Source organism: Aptenodytes forsteri, unplaced genomic scaffold, assembly GCF_000699145.1.
Source record: "Aptenodytes forsteri isolate BGI_AS27 unplaced genomic scaffold, ASM69914v1 Scaffold273, whole genome shotgun sequence".
NCBI classification, from domain to species: Eukaryota; Metazoa; Chordata; class Aves; order Sphenisciformes; family Spheniscidae; genus Aptenodytes; species Aptenodytes forsteri.
The window spans coordinates 3,412,800-3,427,293 of record NW_008795041.1 but is presented as its reverse complement, the minus strand read 5'-3'; the positions used below and the strand labels follow the sequence as shown (position 1 = coordinate 3,427,293).

Below are 14,494 nucleotides of genomic sequence, written 5' to 3'. Positions count from 1 at the left end.
GGGTGGTGGTGTTGGGTTGACGGTTGGACTCGATGATCTTAGAGGTCTTTTCCAACCTCAATGATTCTATGATTCTATGATTCTATGATTGCTCGGCCATGTCCAGTCAGGTTTTGAATATCTCCAAGGAGGAGACCCCACAACCTCTCTGGGCAACCTGCTCTAGTGTTTGTCTGCCCTGACAGTAAAAGAAGTTTTGTTTCCTGCTTACATGAAATTCCCTGTATTTCAATTTGTGCCTGTTGCCTCCTGTCCTGTCACTGGGCACCACTGAGGAAAGTCTGGCTCCATCTTCTTTGTACCCTTATCACCAAGATCCCTGGGGGCTTGGTGTGTGCAGCACAGGACGGCTGGTATTAGGAGCTCGGGAAATAAGGAAAGGCTAAACTACTTGGAGAGTAATGTGGGGGAAGATGAGCATGGAAGTCCCTGCAAGGCAGATGTCTCCTCCAGGATGACACCTGCAGGAAACACAGCCTTACCATTTAAGATGCTGAATCTGCTAGAAAGGTATAAGAAATCCTATGTAATCCTAAAAACCAGAATGCTAAGTTACAGCTGTCCTTCACACCACAAACCTGCCCACGATGCGTTTGGAGGCAGAACCTGACGTTGGCCTCTTTCAGCAGAAGGATCAGAAAACACTTGTGACACTGAGGACCACGTTATGCTCGGATGTGCCTGCTGCGCTCTGCACACCCACTCTTCTGATCCTGGGCTTGAGCACTTGGGTTTAATCACAGCTAGCAATGTTTTATCCGCCCACCACTAGAAAACAGTCACCTTGTGATATTCAGGAACAGGCACAGAACAGTTTGAAAGAGAAAGGAGAATACTCAATTGAAACACAAGGAGAGCGTGTGTAGGCAGGTGGTAATTATATACGACAGGATTACACATGCCTGCGTATCCTGGGGAGCCATCAAATACAACCCGAAAGTTGGATTTTGTTTTTGAGATCAGAAAGATAAGTACCAAAAATTACCTGATTGGAAGGAAATTTCAGCTGAAACAAAATAGCACATTGCCTTACTGAATCAGGCTACGAGACGATTACGTTGTTTGATTGCTAATGGCCACAGAGCACGTTAGTAGCACTACGTGTGGTTTTATGACCTCTTTCATGTGGACAATGACACCTCCTCACTTTTTTCAAGTCAAGTTAATTAACTTTTGACTTCTTTATTCAAAAGTCACCAACACTTTCAAGCAGTTAGAGTAAGCCATGCAGGGTTTCTCTTAATTGCACCTCTTTTCTCCAGGGAAGTGTTTCTTCTCAAAGCTAAGCAATTCCAGCCTTTTGAATGTCCCTCCAATATTTGTTCAAATGTGTACAGCCTACACAGGTTCAGGAGCACAGCAAAAACTCACTTTATGTAGCACATCACGAAATACAGGAGGTTGACATTTTTCTTCTCTGTCCTGTGGCTTTTTCTCTACTTTCTGAACATATGTTAAAGGTTCATGAGTTCAGTAAAATTTACCGAAAATAGAGATATTCCTCCACCCCAAATACTTACATCTTAAGTGATTAAACATATATGGTGAGAAAGTTAGCGTCTTGAACTTTGAAAAGTTAATTGCAAAACCTGTTTTTCTCAATATTGAGCTGTCTGGAACCACCGATATCAACAGCAACCACAGATATCTCTTAACTTCAAAGAGAACAGGAATAGACCCTATGCCGAGCTTCAAATTAGCTGCGACTATGGAGGAAAGAGTCGCTGTAGACAGGTCAATGGAAATTGCTCGTCATTCCCCAGAGAGCAGCTAAACACCCCCCCATCTCGCTTTACATAAGTAAATGAATCAACTCCGATGGGATTTATACAGACAGCACAGAAAATACTATGCTACCATGTCTAGAATACTGTCTTCAGTGCTGGTCAGTCATGAAAATTAAAGCAGAAATAGGGGAGGAGTGGAGGTGTGACAAAAATAGTTACAGGAACAGATACACTTCCGAAAGGAGAGAGGCTTAAAATCCCTGGAACTGTTCAGTTTGGACAGGAGACGAAGAAGGAGACTCACTACCAGTAAGGACTCTAATGGGCAGAACGTAGAAAGCAAGAAAAGAGGATAATCAAAACAGCTGAGAAAAAATAATAAAAAAAAAAAGTATTCATATACTTATATGTATATACCAGTAAATAGTATTTACTGGTAAAATTAAATACTGTTTTTATTTTTATCCAATTGATGCATCCCTACGACCTGCAGCGTGACCACTCTGCTGTGCCATACGGCAGGATTTGCCGCCTGTGCCTGCTGAAGCAGAGCCGGGGCTTCCCTGGGGATGAGTCCCAGGGTACCTGTAGGGCTGGACCCTGATTGCCAGAGGGCAGGGGCAGCCCGGCAGCCCCCCGCACCCTGCCAGGCAGCTGGGGGCAACTGGGCAATGGGATGGGGCAGGGGTCGCAGCTACCCTGTACTGAGGGCAAAACTCAAGGCTTTAAAGGCCTGAGCTCTTAACAGAGTCATGAAGTTTCATCAGACAGAGATTTGGAGAGTGGGTGAAAAAAGTTAGTGGATCAAAAAGATTTTGTTTCACACCCATTCTGTATTCCCCGAGCTTGGGTGTAAACAAGTACACTCAGTGAAAGCAAAATTGCGGTTGCGGGGAATATACTCTCCCTCACAACTTACAGGTACTTTTCTGCATGCTCTCAAAATACCTGTGAGTGCACTGATAAGTGATTAATCTCTGGTCTTGTATTTGTCACACAGGTCTGACAAGAGAAACTGAATGGATTCCAGTGAATGGAGATAATTTTAAATATTTTATATGTTTGTATGAAGACTATGAACTTCCTAACTCTGCAATACCCCATAGGAAGCATCTTCTTTGTACATTTATATCAACACTTTCTTGTTCATTTTGTTTAGCATAGGAAGGTACTGATGAAATAAACCAGAACACAGCAATGAGCAATGACTGTGTATGTGTTCAGGAATGATTTGGACCTTAGAACGGGGAATAGTGTAATTTGAAGTCTGAGCAAAAGTAGAACAAATACTTTAAAAAAACATTACATTATTTGCAATTAATTGGGTTTCCTTCCTTTTGAAAAAAATCAATATGGACAGAAGAGTTTTAAAATGATTTGACACAATGCAGAATAAATGAGGAATGTAATGTCTTTTCCTGTTGTATTTTATATGTTTGTATGAAGACTATGAACTTCCTAACTCTGCAATACCCCATAGGAAGCATCTTCTTTGTACATTTATATCAACACTTTCTTGTTCATTTTGTTTAGCATAGGAAGGTACTGATGAAATAAACCAGAACACAGCAATGAGCAATGACTGTGTATGTGTTCAGGAATGATTTGGACCTTAGAACGGGGAATAGTGTAATTTGAAGTCTGAGCAAAAGTAGAACAAATACTTTAAAAAAAAAAATCATTATTTGCAATTAATTGGGTTTCCTTCCTTTTGAAAAAAAAAAAATCAATATGGACAAAAGAGTTTTAAAATTATTTGACAAAATGCAGAATAAATGAGGAATGTAATGTCTAATTTCCTGTTGTGTATTCCTGGTTATAGAATAGGAATCGTGTATCGTGTAATAAAGGAAATGAAAATATTAAAAGGCATGGTCTTTCTGATTAGTTGAGCTGAATTCTTCTTTTGTTGTAGAGCCAAAGTATTTCTTTTTCGTGAGAATCTAAAATGCACTGATGTTCTGATATTTATGCATCACCTTTACTTTATACAATGAAAATACAAGATGTGAGCTAGCTCATGGAAAACCTGCAGCCTTTGTTCAAATAAACAGGTCAACCAGCCTTGATGGAACACGCTCCTGAATATATGTTGAAGGATCACTATCTTCAAAAGCCCAGATAAAAAGGGGACATTGAAATACTGATGCTGAGGAAAAATCATGTATCACACCAACTCTTACATACGATGATTAATCCCTGATGCTTGTTTTATATGAACTGTACAGAAATAAAGACTGTTCAATGCATATTCTATTTTTGGAAATGAGATCTTATTGTTAGAGACATTTAATACACTGTGTCTCCTTGGTCTCTCTTGTGTTTACTGTGAAGGGATAAGAGAAGCTGTTTTGTAATAATATTCTTCTACCATTGATTGAAAACTATTCTACATGCTCTGAAACTCTCTGCCTGGCTCTTGTTTATTCAATTAAAATAAAGATAATTATTCTGGTTAGAAAACAGATTTCAGGTTGAATATTACTAACAATGACATCCATTTAATTCTTGTTTGCTACATCAAACAATACAAAAGCTAACTGGTAGTATTTTTGTATTTTAAATTATTACATCTATTTGCATGGCTTTATACAGGAAATTAGAAAGGAGCTCTGCTTGCTGCAGCTCAATTAAAAAGATATTCTTGTATTTTTTTACTTTCAATATGCAATACTGACATTGCTTACTATCCTGCTTCATCCTTATACGCTCATGGCTGTTTTCCCTTAATGCATTCCTTGGAGGCGAACGTCCCCAAAAGACAGGTTGAAATGAAAGTGTCAAGAGGCAGAATGCATCAGGACCACCTTTCATTTACATACCGATAAGATTAACGTGTCTATTCAATCAAAAATGAACAATTTTCCCCCACAGTGCATTATCAGTCACTGATACTGGACTGCATTGTTCCTGCCAGTATGGAAGTGATAAAACGAGGAGAAAACACAATCCCTTGAGCCAAAAGCATGTTGAAGTCAGCGCCTCAGCTTTTATTATGCTTTACTCACTTTAAAAATACTCATTTCAGAGAACTGCAGAAAGGTAAAGCCACATATTTTCCCCTCCTTTCACAGTTAGGAAACTTCATAGTGGAGATTCCAGGGATGGGGAGAGCTAGGACCACATCCCAGGCATCACGTCTGAATGTGTAAGTGAAAGAAAAAAAAAACCCCATCCCTGACACAGACACATGCTTCTTTTGCCAGATTTCAACTCCTTGCTACAAAGTGGAGGGGTACCACCAGTGGCCATTGAAACGTCTTAATGGCGGGGAGGCGCTAGGCAGAAGCAAAGAATATTTTTTCTTAGCTTCATTTTTGTTTTAAACAAAATTTCAAAATACATATAATTTTAAGCCATCTCTAGGCTGACAACTATGGGGCGTGGGGATCAGTGAGGACTCCGAGTTAGGTCTTAGCGCCACAAGGAATCTTTATTAAAGCATAAAATTAGCAACTAAATACTAGGAAAAAAAGGAGGCTATGAAGGCTCTCTGTGTCTCAGCTAGCGAACTGTTAACAACTGGTCTGAACCATCATGTGCCAGTGATGTTACTTTTTATCTAAGTCTTATGAAAGGGTCTGACTGTAGAGCATACACGGACCAGTGAATTACTTCTGGCATGGAAAATTTTGCCCCCCACATGTTACATCTTGGCACAAATATGGGGAAAGATTGAGATCTTACAATGAAGGATGAGCACAGAAATACCTAATAACAGATCATGCTAAAATCATGCCTATTTCATGTGATTACGTGCCAGCCTTTGTCGGTATGAACCAAACTCACTAACAGCTATATATTGACACCTCACTAATGAGGTGATACATGACCACCCCTCGGCAGTGAAGCCAGAGGAATGGTTGCAGCAAAAGAAATAGTTATCATAACTGAACCACAGAGAGAGAAACTCCCCTCCACCCCACAACCCCCAACCTGCTTAATGAAGAACCTGTGAAATAAAGCAAAATAGCTGGATTACAATGTCATCCCTATGCTCTGGTCTCTGCATGGTGCTGGCGTGACAGTAAATCAAAGGGAAGGTATTGGCCTGGTGTCACTGAGCCCCGTGCACGTAAGGTGGAGGAAGAGTTTCCTTTGTTAACTCCCTACCCAGTTCTCTGCATTGTGATTTTTTTTTTTGTCCCAATGCCAAAAGAGAGACTTCTTTAATCTAACTGAACATATTTTTTCTGAGAAACTGCTCAACAATGTGGTGGAGACATGTTCTGTTAGAACAACAGAAATCGTTATTGCGCTGTGCCCATGGCAAAGGGTTTAGTCTAGTGAGACACCAAGACCCCAGCACGTTTGGGGGGAGACTTTTAATCATCGTCCACTGAACAAAAACACACTCTAATGATTTCTCTGATCATCTGCACAGAAAAATCCAAACACATTTAATTTAGAGGTAAAGATAAAGGTAGAGATAAAATAATAATTACTGTTGCTGGAAACATTTTGGTGAGTTTGAATGTATTTCAATTGATGACTCTGGTTTAATCACTTTCAGTTAAAAGATTATAATGCTTCTGCATTTCTAAGACAAATAGTGCTACCTGCCTTAAAACTCTGGAGGCTTGGCTTTATGCATAACTTGAATTATAGAACTAAACTGGCAGTTTTGCATTTTCTCTGGTGGCATAAGCTATTAGTAGTAGTAGTAAAAGGAAGGCCCCACTGTACTACTTTACCTACCGTACCAGCAAAACATCTGTAGTTACATGCAACTGAGTTTATGGACGTGAATTCCCAAAATCAAAGTCTTGAGGTGCAGTTCATTGAGTTCAGTGGCATCTTACCAGGACTGTGCTCAGTGCAATCACAAGGGTGATAAAGATGGCCCTTTTATTTATCTCTTGTTCCATGCTGTCTGTAAATTATTTATGGGAAGATGTAATAAAAATCTGGCACTTTGGCCATTTTGTATTATAAAAAATTGATGTCGAGAGAAGAGAATCAGGGAAGGCTGTCCAAAGAAAGCAGTGGTATTTTTCTTGGTAATAGCTTTAGGGCCAAAATGTTGAAACAATTTTCTTTTGCCCTTGTGACTAAGTCCTGCTTTCCCTAATGTGTGCACATTTAATTTGAATGAGTTTTTGCTTTATAAGTGAAGCAGATTAAGTAATGTGCTTGGCAAAAAAATCCTAATTTTGGTATACAAGCTGCCTAGTACTACTGGTACATGAATAATTACAAAGGAAACTCCCCCTAATGCCAGTTTTTCAGCCCTCAAAGAGTACTGCAGCTTTGCTCCTTACTTTATGCCCCTAGATAAAACGGTTCTCTAGAGACAAAAAACTAAGAGTTGGATATAAGATTAGTCAAACTTGGCAAAATCCAGTTTTCCTGAGTCTTTGGAAGAAGTCTAAAGCCATTTATAAAATAAACACATCTCTTCATATGTTATGCATATGTATGCACTTTCTACTTTGCAGTAACTATGAAGTGAATGTTTTCAAAGATATCCTACAGAAGACTGGTGACTAACTGCAAGTGCAGTAGCAAAGTGCAATAGCAAAGTGACAATGTTCTGGCCCTGATACCAACTGTGGGTTTCGTATGCACTGGTGGTTGATAAATCTTGTCTGCTAACTAATTAAATTTGATTTTGTCTGGATGTTGTACTGTGAAAAGTGACCTGATCCTCTGCTGTATTTTTAGTTAAACTGGAATTTGATTCGTCTTTCTTACAGATGCTGCATTCTTAGTAAATGTTTTTTACAGGAACTGCAATAGTTTCTGTTGAGAGTATTCTTCATCTAATACAGTGGTTCTTCATCTTCATCTAATACTTATGGCTTTCCTAGCTGATCATTTGCAGGGTCAAAATGTGTCTTAACAGATCTCCCTTCTATCAGGAGACTGATAATGCAAGCCCTGGCCTGAGCAGAAATGCAGAAGTCAGCATGGAGCTGAACTGGACTTTGTAATGATGCAGCACACACTATTTTCTGTCCTTCTTAGCACACAGGTGTTGACCATGAGGTCCCCCTGTACTCAGCACTGGCGAGGCCACACCTCAAATACTGTGTTCAGTTTTGGGCCCCTCACTGCAAGAAAGACATTGAGGTGCTGGAGCGTGTCCAGAGAAGGGCAACGAAGCTGGTGAAGGGTCTAGAGCACAAGTCCTATGAGGAGCGGCTGAGGGCACTGGGGTTGTTTAGCCTGGAGAAAAGGAGGCTGAGGGGAGACCTCATTGCTCTCTCCAACTACCTGAAAGGAGGTTGTAGCGAGGTGGGTGTTGGTCTTTTCTCCGAAGTAACAAGCGATAACTTGAGGAAATGGCCTCAAGTTGCGGCAGGGGAGGTTTAGATTGGACATGAGGAAAAATTTATTCACCGGAAGGATTGTCAAGCACTGGAACAGGCTGCCCGGGGAAGTGGTTGAGTCCCCATCCCTGGAGGTATTTAAAAGTCATATAGATGTGGTGCTTAGGGACATGGTTTAGTGGTGGATTTGGCAGTGTTAGGTTAACGGTTGGACTCAATGATCTTAGAGGTCTTTTCCAACCTAAACGATTCTATGATTCTATGATTCTATGATTCTAAGTTTGGACACAAGGGGCAGGATTCACATGCCTGCTTGGACATGAGGATGATCCATATGAGTAGATGGACTCATCGAGTGCAGTGGGAGAACACAAGAGGGGTCAACTCCTAGAGACTAAGGGGAAGGTGGGAGTGAGAGGCAGAAGAGGGCATAGGTGTAGGTTTCTGCTTTGAGAAACAAGCCAGGGAGCAAGAGTGATTTCAGGGCTACCAAGATCCCTGCTGCCATACCACTTCTTTCCTCCTGCTCAAATTTTCTAACAGGCAGCTCAGCAGGGACATCGGAGCAGGTCCAGCAGGCTGGAGAAAGGTATGTGTTGGGCTGACACATGACAGATGAATGCTTAGAGGAAGGCCAAAGGCTTGAGGAGACATCTCAGGGCCCTTTGGATCCTTACTGTTACTGAACTCAGGAAAACTACCTTGCTCCTTGCTCCCCACCAACAGTCCTGGTGTGTGCTGAGGTGCTGATTTGGAGATGCAGGGTGAGTGATGGAAGAAGCTGGGGGGGTTTGAATAATTCAGGCTCTACTTCTCAGTGTCGCTGGTTGCCCTCACAGTTCCTGCCAAGGCTGGCCCTGGCCTGGTGGCCGTATCTAGAATTAGGAAGGGCAGGAGAATACCCAAATTCATGCTTTCCTACAGAAACCAGGAAAGAAGCACAAATTCTTAACTTTTACTACACAGTCAAGTAGCAAATGCACACACAGAAAAAGTCAAATAAAGCACTCTGCCCTGTGAAACACATAGTGTCCTCCTCCTCCTCCCTCTTTCCATGACAGCCACGTGTCACTGGAGCCAGGGTATGGTTTACCAGCCCTCTGGCTTTCACAATGTTCTCAGCGCTTCTCGCATACTTCCTGCATGCACATCCGTGCGCTCATCCTCCTTTTTTATTGCTGAAGGTTAGCGAGGATAAATGAAAGCCTCCGATGCCTCTTTCTATGGCCAGTTTAGATCTCTCAGATAATCTCCCGTGAGGTCACCCACCTCTTCTAAATGTCACGTACGCATGTGATCTGAAAGCCTTCACTGACTGTCCTCATGCCTGAACGACGTCCCAGTGACTCAGGCACTAATGCCTCCGAATGAGGCTGTGTCTTAATTCCCTGCTTTGACTGTTTCTTCAATAAGATGCTGCTGACCATCCTCACGCTGAGAGCTATCCAGCGGGGCAGTGTGAGGGGGGGAGAGTTTTGTGGAGATTGGGAAAATGACACTGGATGGCACCACATGGTTGAGAAAATTCAGTCAGCATCAAATTCATATAGTAGTTGTGACACAAATGGGACATCTGGGCTCTTCCCTGGCCCTTGAGAAGAGAAGACTGCGGTTTGCCTACACCACGTGTCTGGCAAGGCAAGTGAAAGCTGCATGTGCTACAGTCATGTTGCTGACCTAAAACCAAGGGCCAGGTCATCTGCTGGTGCAGCGTGGCCCCACACCATCCGCGTCGCTGAAGCTATGCTGGTTTGCACCAGCAGTTGCTTTTGCCTGCAGCCTCAGAGAATGAGGGGGAGAGAGAGAGACACTCAGAAGAGCATAGGCTGCAAGGGAAGAAAAAAGAAAAACAGCATCCTTCACCCTGTGGGAGGGCGAATTTCGTTTCCTAGATTGGTGTTTCCTGTATAAAGCCCATGGCTCACCAGTGCTCACCTGGAGAAGGGCCTCAGCAGATCATGGGCTCTGGAGGAGCCTGGGGAAGAGCGTGATTCAGAAAGGCATCAGGTGGGACCGCAGCCTCCCAAACCCCCTCCTGCTAGGGTGGTGACAGGCCAAGGCGGCAGAGAGGGAGGACCAGGGACCTCCCCTTCCCTCCTCTTCCCTCCAGCGGGAGCCAGGCTCTGCCAGCCTGGTCTCTCCCATGGTTGCCCCCATCCAGCCCGCTTGGTCAGGGCTTCCTGCCCTACTGTCCTGCAGAGAGCTCCTCACATCCATGGGGAGGCAGCCCAGGTTCCCAGGATTTCTAGTCCTTCCCCACAAAGCAGGGACTATCTCAGCCCTCCGAGAGCTTCTGCAGTTTGGCTGTGTTTTCAACTGCAAAGTCATCCTGGCCTGCTTGAGCAGCAAGTGAACCAGCACGTTGGGGAGGTGATTTTGCATTGCAGGATGGCACGGTTGTTTCAGGAAACGCACGTGTATGTCGATGCGGAGGCATTGTTCCTCCAGAATTTGGCTTGTTGTGTCCCAGCTTTCACACTGGCGTCGCATTGCCCAGCAAATCTTTACCAGGAGCAGCTTCCAACTCTGCAAGGGGGTCTCTCTCCTGCACCTGTATCAACTTGGTGTGGGGCAGGATGAATCTGACAGAGAACACAGCTGTTGTTACACTGTTGCTTATTGATTTTTTTGGCTTACTGATATTTTACATGCCTTGCTCCTTCTCTTCAAGGAAAAACAACCAAAGGAAAGGCACATCCAGAAATGCAAATTCCTAATATCCTAATATCCAGAACAAGAACTATTTCTACTCTTCAAATTTCAAAGAAGATAGAAAACTATCCACTTTTTTTATCTTTATGTGAGGCAGGAGAGAAAAAGAAAAAAGAAAAAATAACTCTGACGTCAGCAGCGGTTGAGTTCATTGCTGTACTACTCCAGTCAGTTGTCAAAAATGTGTTCTTTACGGATTGATCTCAGCAGAAGTGCTCAAGTCGTGACATCTCCAGGGAGCAGCTTTTTAAACAGTGGTGATTTTGGACGTTGACCTTTCAATGGCTCTTCCTGTGAAGGGAGGCAGTGCTTTCACGCAGACACTTTGCATGCCCTTTGTCCTGTACACTTTCAGCTTACTGACATGCTCAGTAAATTTTCCAAACAGAGCAATTATGGTGTCTCCAAAGTATCACACACCAGCATGCGTCCCAAGCTTTTTCTTATTTAAGGCTTTTGTTTTTCAGCAAAGCATCTCTATTTAGAAAATCACTTGTGTGAATCACCAAGGCCTGATAAGACATGTGCCTCATAGTTCAGAAGACTTTGTGATTGAAGGTTTATCATGAGCAGAAGATCCTAGAGCACAGCCCTCAGAGGGATTCAACAGACCATCTAATCCATCTCCTTGCCTCCAAGCCCAAGCAGCTATACTTGCCTGATTCCAGGCAGATTTGTAGGGAATATATTCTTTACAGCACACTTTAAAGATCCATCCATGATGGCAGCCCTACAACCTCCCTAGGCAACCTATCCTAGCATTTTGTTATCTTTACTGTTAGAAAGTGTTTCCTAATTTAAAGCTGATATTATTGGCCTGCATAAATGTAACATATATGGGTGATATTACATGTGATGCTTGTGCAGGAAACATAAAACACTGAGTAGAGCAATCAAATTAGAAACTGATGTCAATCCTATCAATTTCCATCCTCGGGGTGAGAAAGCAAACCTTATATTTCCCAAGGCATGATTAACCTGCATGCAAGGGGCTCTTAAGTGGGCCCTTGGTCTCTTGTGATTCTTCTAGGTCAGATGACAAAAATAACGAGTCTTAAAAGAAAGTGAGCTGGTTCTTGCTGAACCCAAGCAAGAGCTAAAGGATCCCAGCCAGGAGAAGAACTGGTAGCTCCCAGTCATGTGAAGCTTCACCTTCTCTAATGCCTACACAGACCAAAACCAAAACAAGGCAGAAAAGGAAGAGGAAAAATGACTAAAAGTTTAAAAGTCAAACCCCAAACCACTGCACCAGGCAGAGGGTGTAGCTCAGCACACAGTTTATTGCCTTCACAGGCAAGTAGCTCAGATGAGTATGGAGGCGATTGGTGTTATCAGAAATTATGTAATTCAAATGAAAAGAGTCAGCATGAAAAGAGTCAGGGCACAAAATTTGATAAAAGCTTTCCCAGCACTTTTCCCAGTTGGGACTTTTGATCATGGTGAAATGAAAAGTAGGTATAAGAAATAGCTGCCAGAGACCATTTCTTGTCTGAATAGTCTTAGGAAGTTGAGGTAAGGCCAGTAGCTAAGATGAGTTGAAGCTTTTCTGGAGCTACAGGTTACTATATATAGTTGTGTAGAAGGGCTATAATAGTTTTGGAAAACCTGGACCTTTTTTTTTTTCTTAATACAAACTTTCACCACTAATAACAATCCCAAGAAAATCCTCTTCCCTCCCCTCCATCCGGATTTGTTATATGAGAAAGTAATTCTAACTTCCCAGCAGACCATTAGCATTGAACACATCAACCCCATCCAAAAGGATAAGCAGAATGAAGGTGTCCATTTCCACCACTGAATACATAAGCTTTTAAAAATAACGTGTTGAAATGGGCCAAGAGGAGAAGAACTTTACTCCTCCATCCTTACGCATAAGTCCCATACTGATGCCTGCTTTTATGGCAGCGCAGGCTTGCACAGGAAGCCAACGTTAAATAGTTTAAGGTTGAATAGCTTGGCTCCCCTTGGAGTTAGCATCTGTGACCTTTAGAAGACTCTGCAAACCAGAAGCTGGTAAATATTTGTTTCTCCGAGAAACCCAAACAATTAAGAGCAACAAGATTTATCGGCAGCAGTGACTTACAGCAGTGGCCTCACGGGAGGGCAGTTGCCAGCACTTTCTGAGTGTTTCTAAAGTGCCCATCGCACACAACACTGTCCTGAACCAAATCGGACAGTTTGGTGTCACCTTGATAAGAAAATCACTGCATTTTAGTAAGTAGGAAGGACATTGTCATGAGCGGCAATGGCCATTAGGATTGTTCAGCTGCCTGAAGGGATCCTGGCCTCTAACTGCTCTTTCTGCCTTTGAAAACGCCCTGAACACTTTTGTTCCTGATGTCTTAGCGATGCCTGTTTATTCTCTCCATTTGTCTTTGTAGTTGAGAATGTCAATGTATGGGAAACCACAAATGGCCTATAAGAACTTAAGTTCTCTGCAGTACCTCTTTTCTGGAGGTTGTGATAATGTGTTGTAATTCTGGAGGCTGTGGAAGTGTGGTATTTTCTCCAGTAACTCTTTTCAGAAAATACGAGGAAGATTAGGAGAAGGCCCTACCTGCCTAGCTGAAAAAAAAAAAAATTCACAAAATCAACCTTTTTATCATTTAACAAAAACATTTCCTGAGGGTGAGGCAGTAGGAAACAATCCTGCAAGCCTATCTGCTTCTAAGTAACCCAAGTGAAATCAGCGGTAGTGACAGCAAGGGCAGCCATGCAACGCTGGTGGCTGAAGACTCTGCTCCCTAAAGCATCAGTGGAGGCTGCACCATGGGAACATCTGAGCAGAGATCGTTGCTGCCCTTCCCCAGCCTTGCTCACTAGGGTCTGCTCACCCCATACAGACTGCTGAGGTAATGTCTACACATGAAGAGTTAACGCATTTAAAATAACATGCTGTATGTAGAAACTCATCATGCTCTCTTCTACAGCAGATGAGGGGCTCAGCTGTAAAGGGTCTGATCTTTAATACAACCTTTATTCCAATAGGACCATTGGGAGCTGAAAATGCCCTGCATATCAGGTGAGAAAGCTGGTATATAAGGCTGAAAAATTAAGCCAAGACAGATACTTTGGCCCCCGAAACTTCTCTATGGTAAGAACATTGCATTTCTGCTTGTACCAGAGTTGATGGCAAAATTCCTATTGGCTTCAAAGGAATCAAAACCAGCCCCTATTTCCATACAACTCTGTAAACTATGAGCTGGAAAATACTTAATAGATCACAAAGCTCATTTGTAGAAAATTGCAAAATATAACCCCCTGCAAAAGATCTGTCAGACTTCTAACAGCTGTTTTGTTTTGTCAAAGGCAAATAAACCCTCTTGGGGAAAAATGGACAGGTGATTTGTATGGTGATTGCTTTCATTTTCTTTTTATTATTTCTACTTACAGCCTCTTAACCAGTCAGGAGTAGTAGAAATATCAGGGTGTGCAGTTTGTTTGCACAGATTGCTTGTTATTTTACATGTACAGCTGGTGGGGGTCAGAAGTGAGTGGATATGGCTATTTCAAGGGATCTCCTGAACTTGAGTGTTTTCTTTTCAAGGGACTGTAATCATCTATCCCTGGAAATGATGTTAGGGTGCTGATGTTGGGAAGTATGGGAGAATATACTTAATGTGATCTATCTTTGTAAAAGCTTTGGCTTAGCCAGTGTAATGGAAGGGCTATACTAGCAGCACACAGTAGCTCCCTGCATAGTGATGAGCTGGAAGTCTGCCTCAGGCCTAGTTTGTGAAGCTAATATATTAATTTTGATTTTTTTTTTTTTACCAGGGCCGT

General features: G+C 42.5%; 1 protein-coding gene across 4 annotated transcripts in view; it reads left to right on the top strand.

Annotated features, from left to right (window-relative positions):
- Positions 1 to 3,141, top strand: part of SMPX (small muscle protein, X-linked) — a 47,345-nt gene extending 44,204 nt beyond the window's left edge. For all 4 annotated transcript variants that reach the window (XR_657455.2, XM_009276906.2, XM_009276907.2 and 1 more), the window contains one exon: positions 2,728 to 3,141. The gene's annotated coding sequence lies outside the window, so the exon portion shown is untranslated. The remainder of the gene's footprint in view (positions 1 to 2,727) is intronic.
- Positions 3,142 to 14,494: the final 11,353 nt, after the last annotated feature.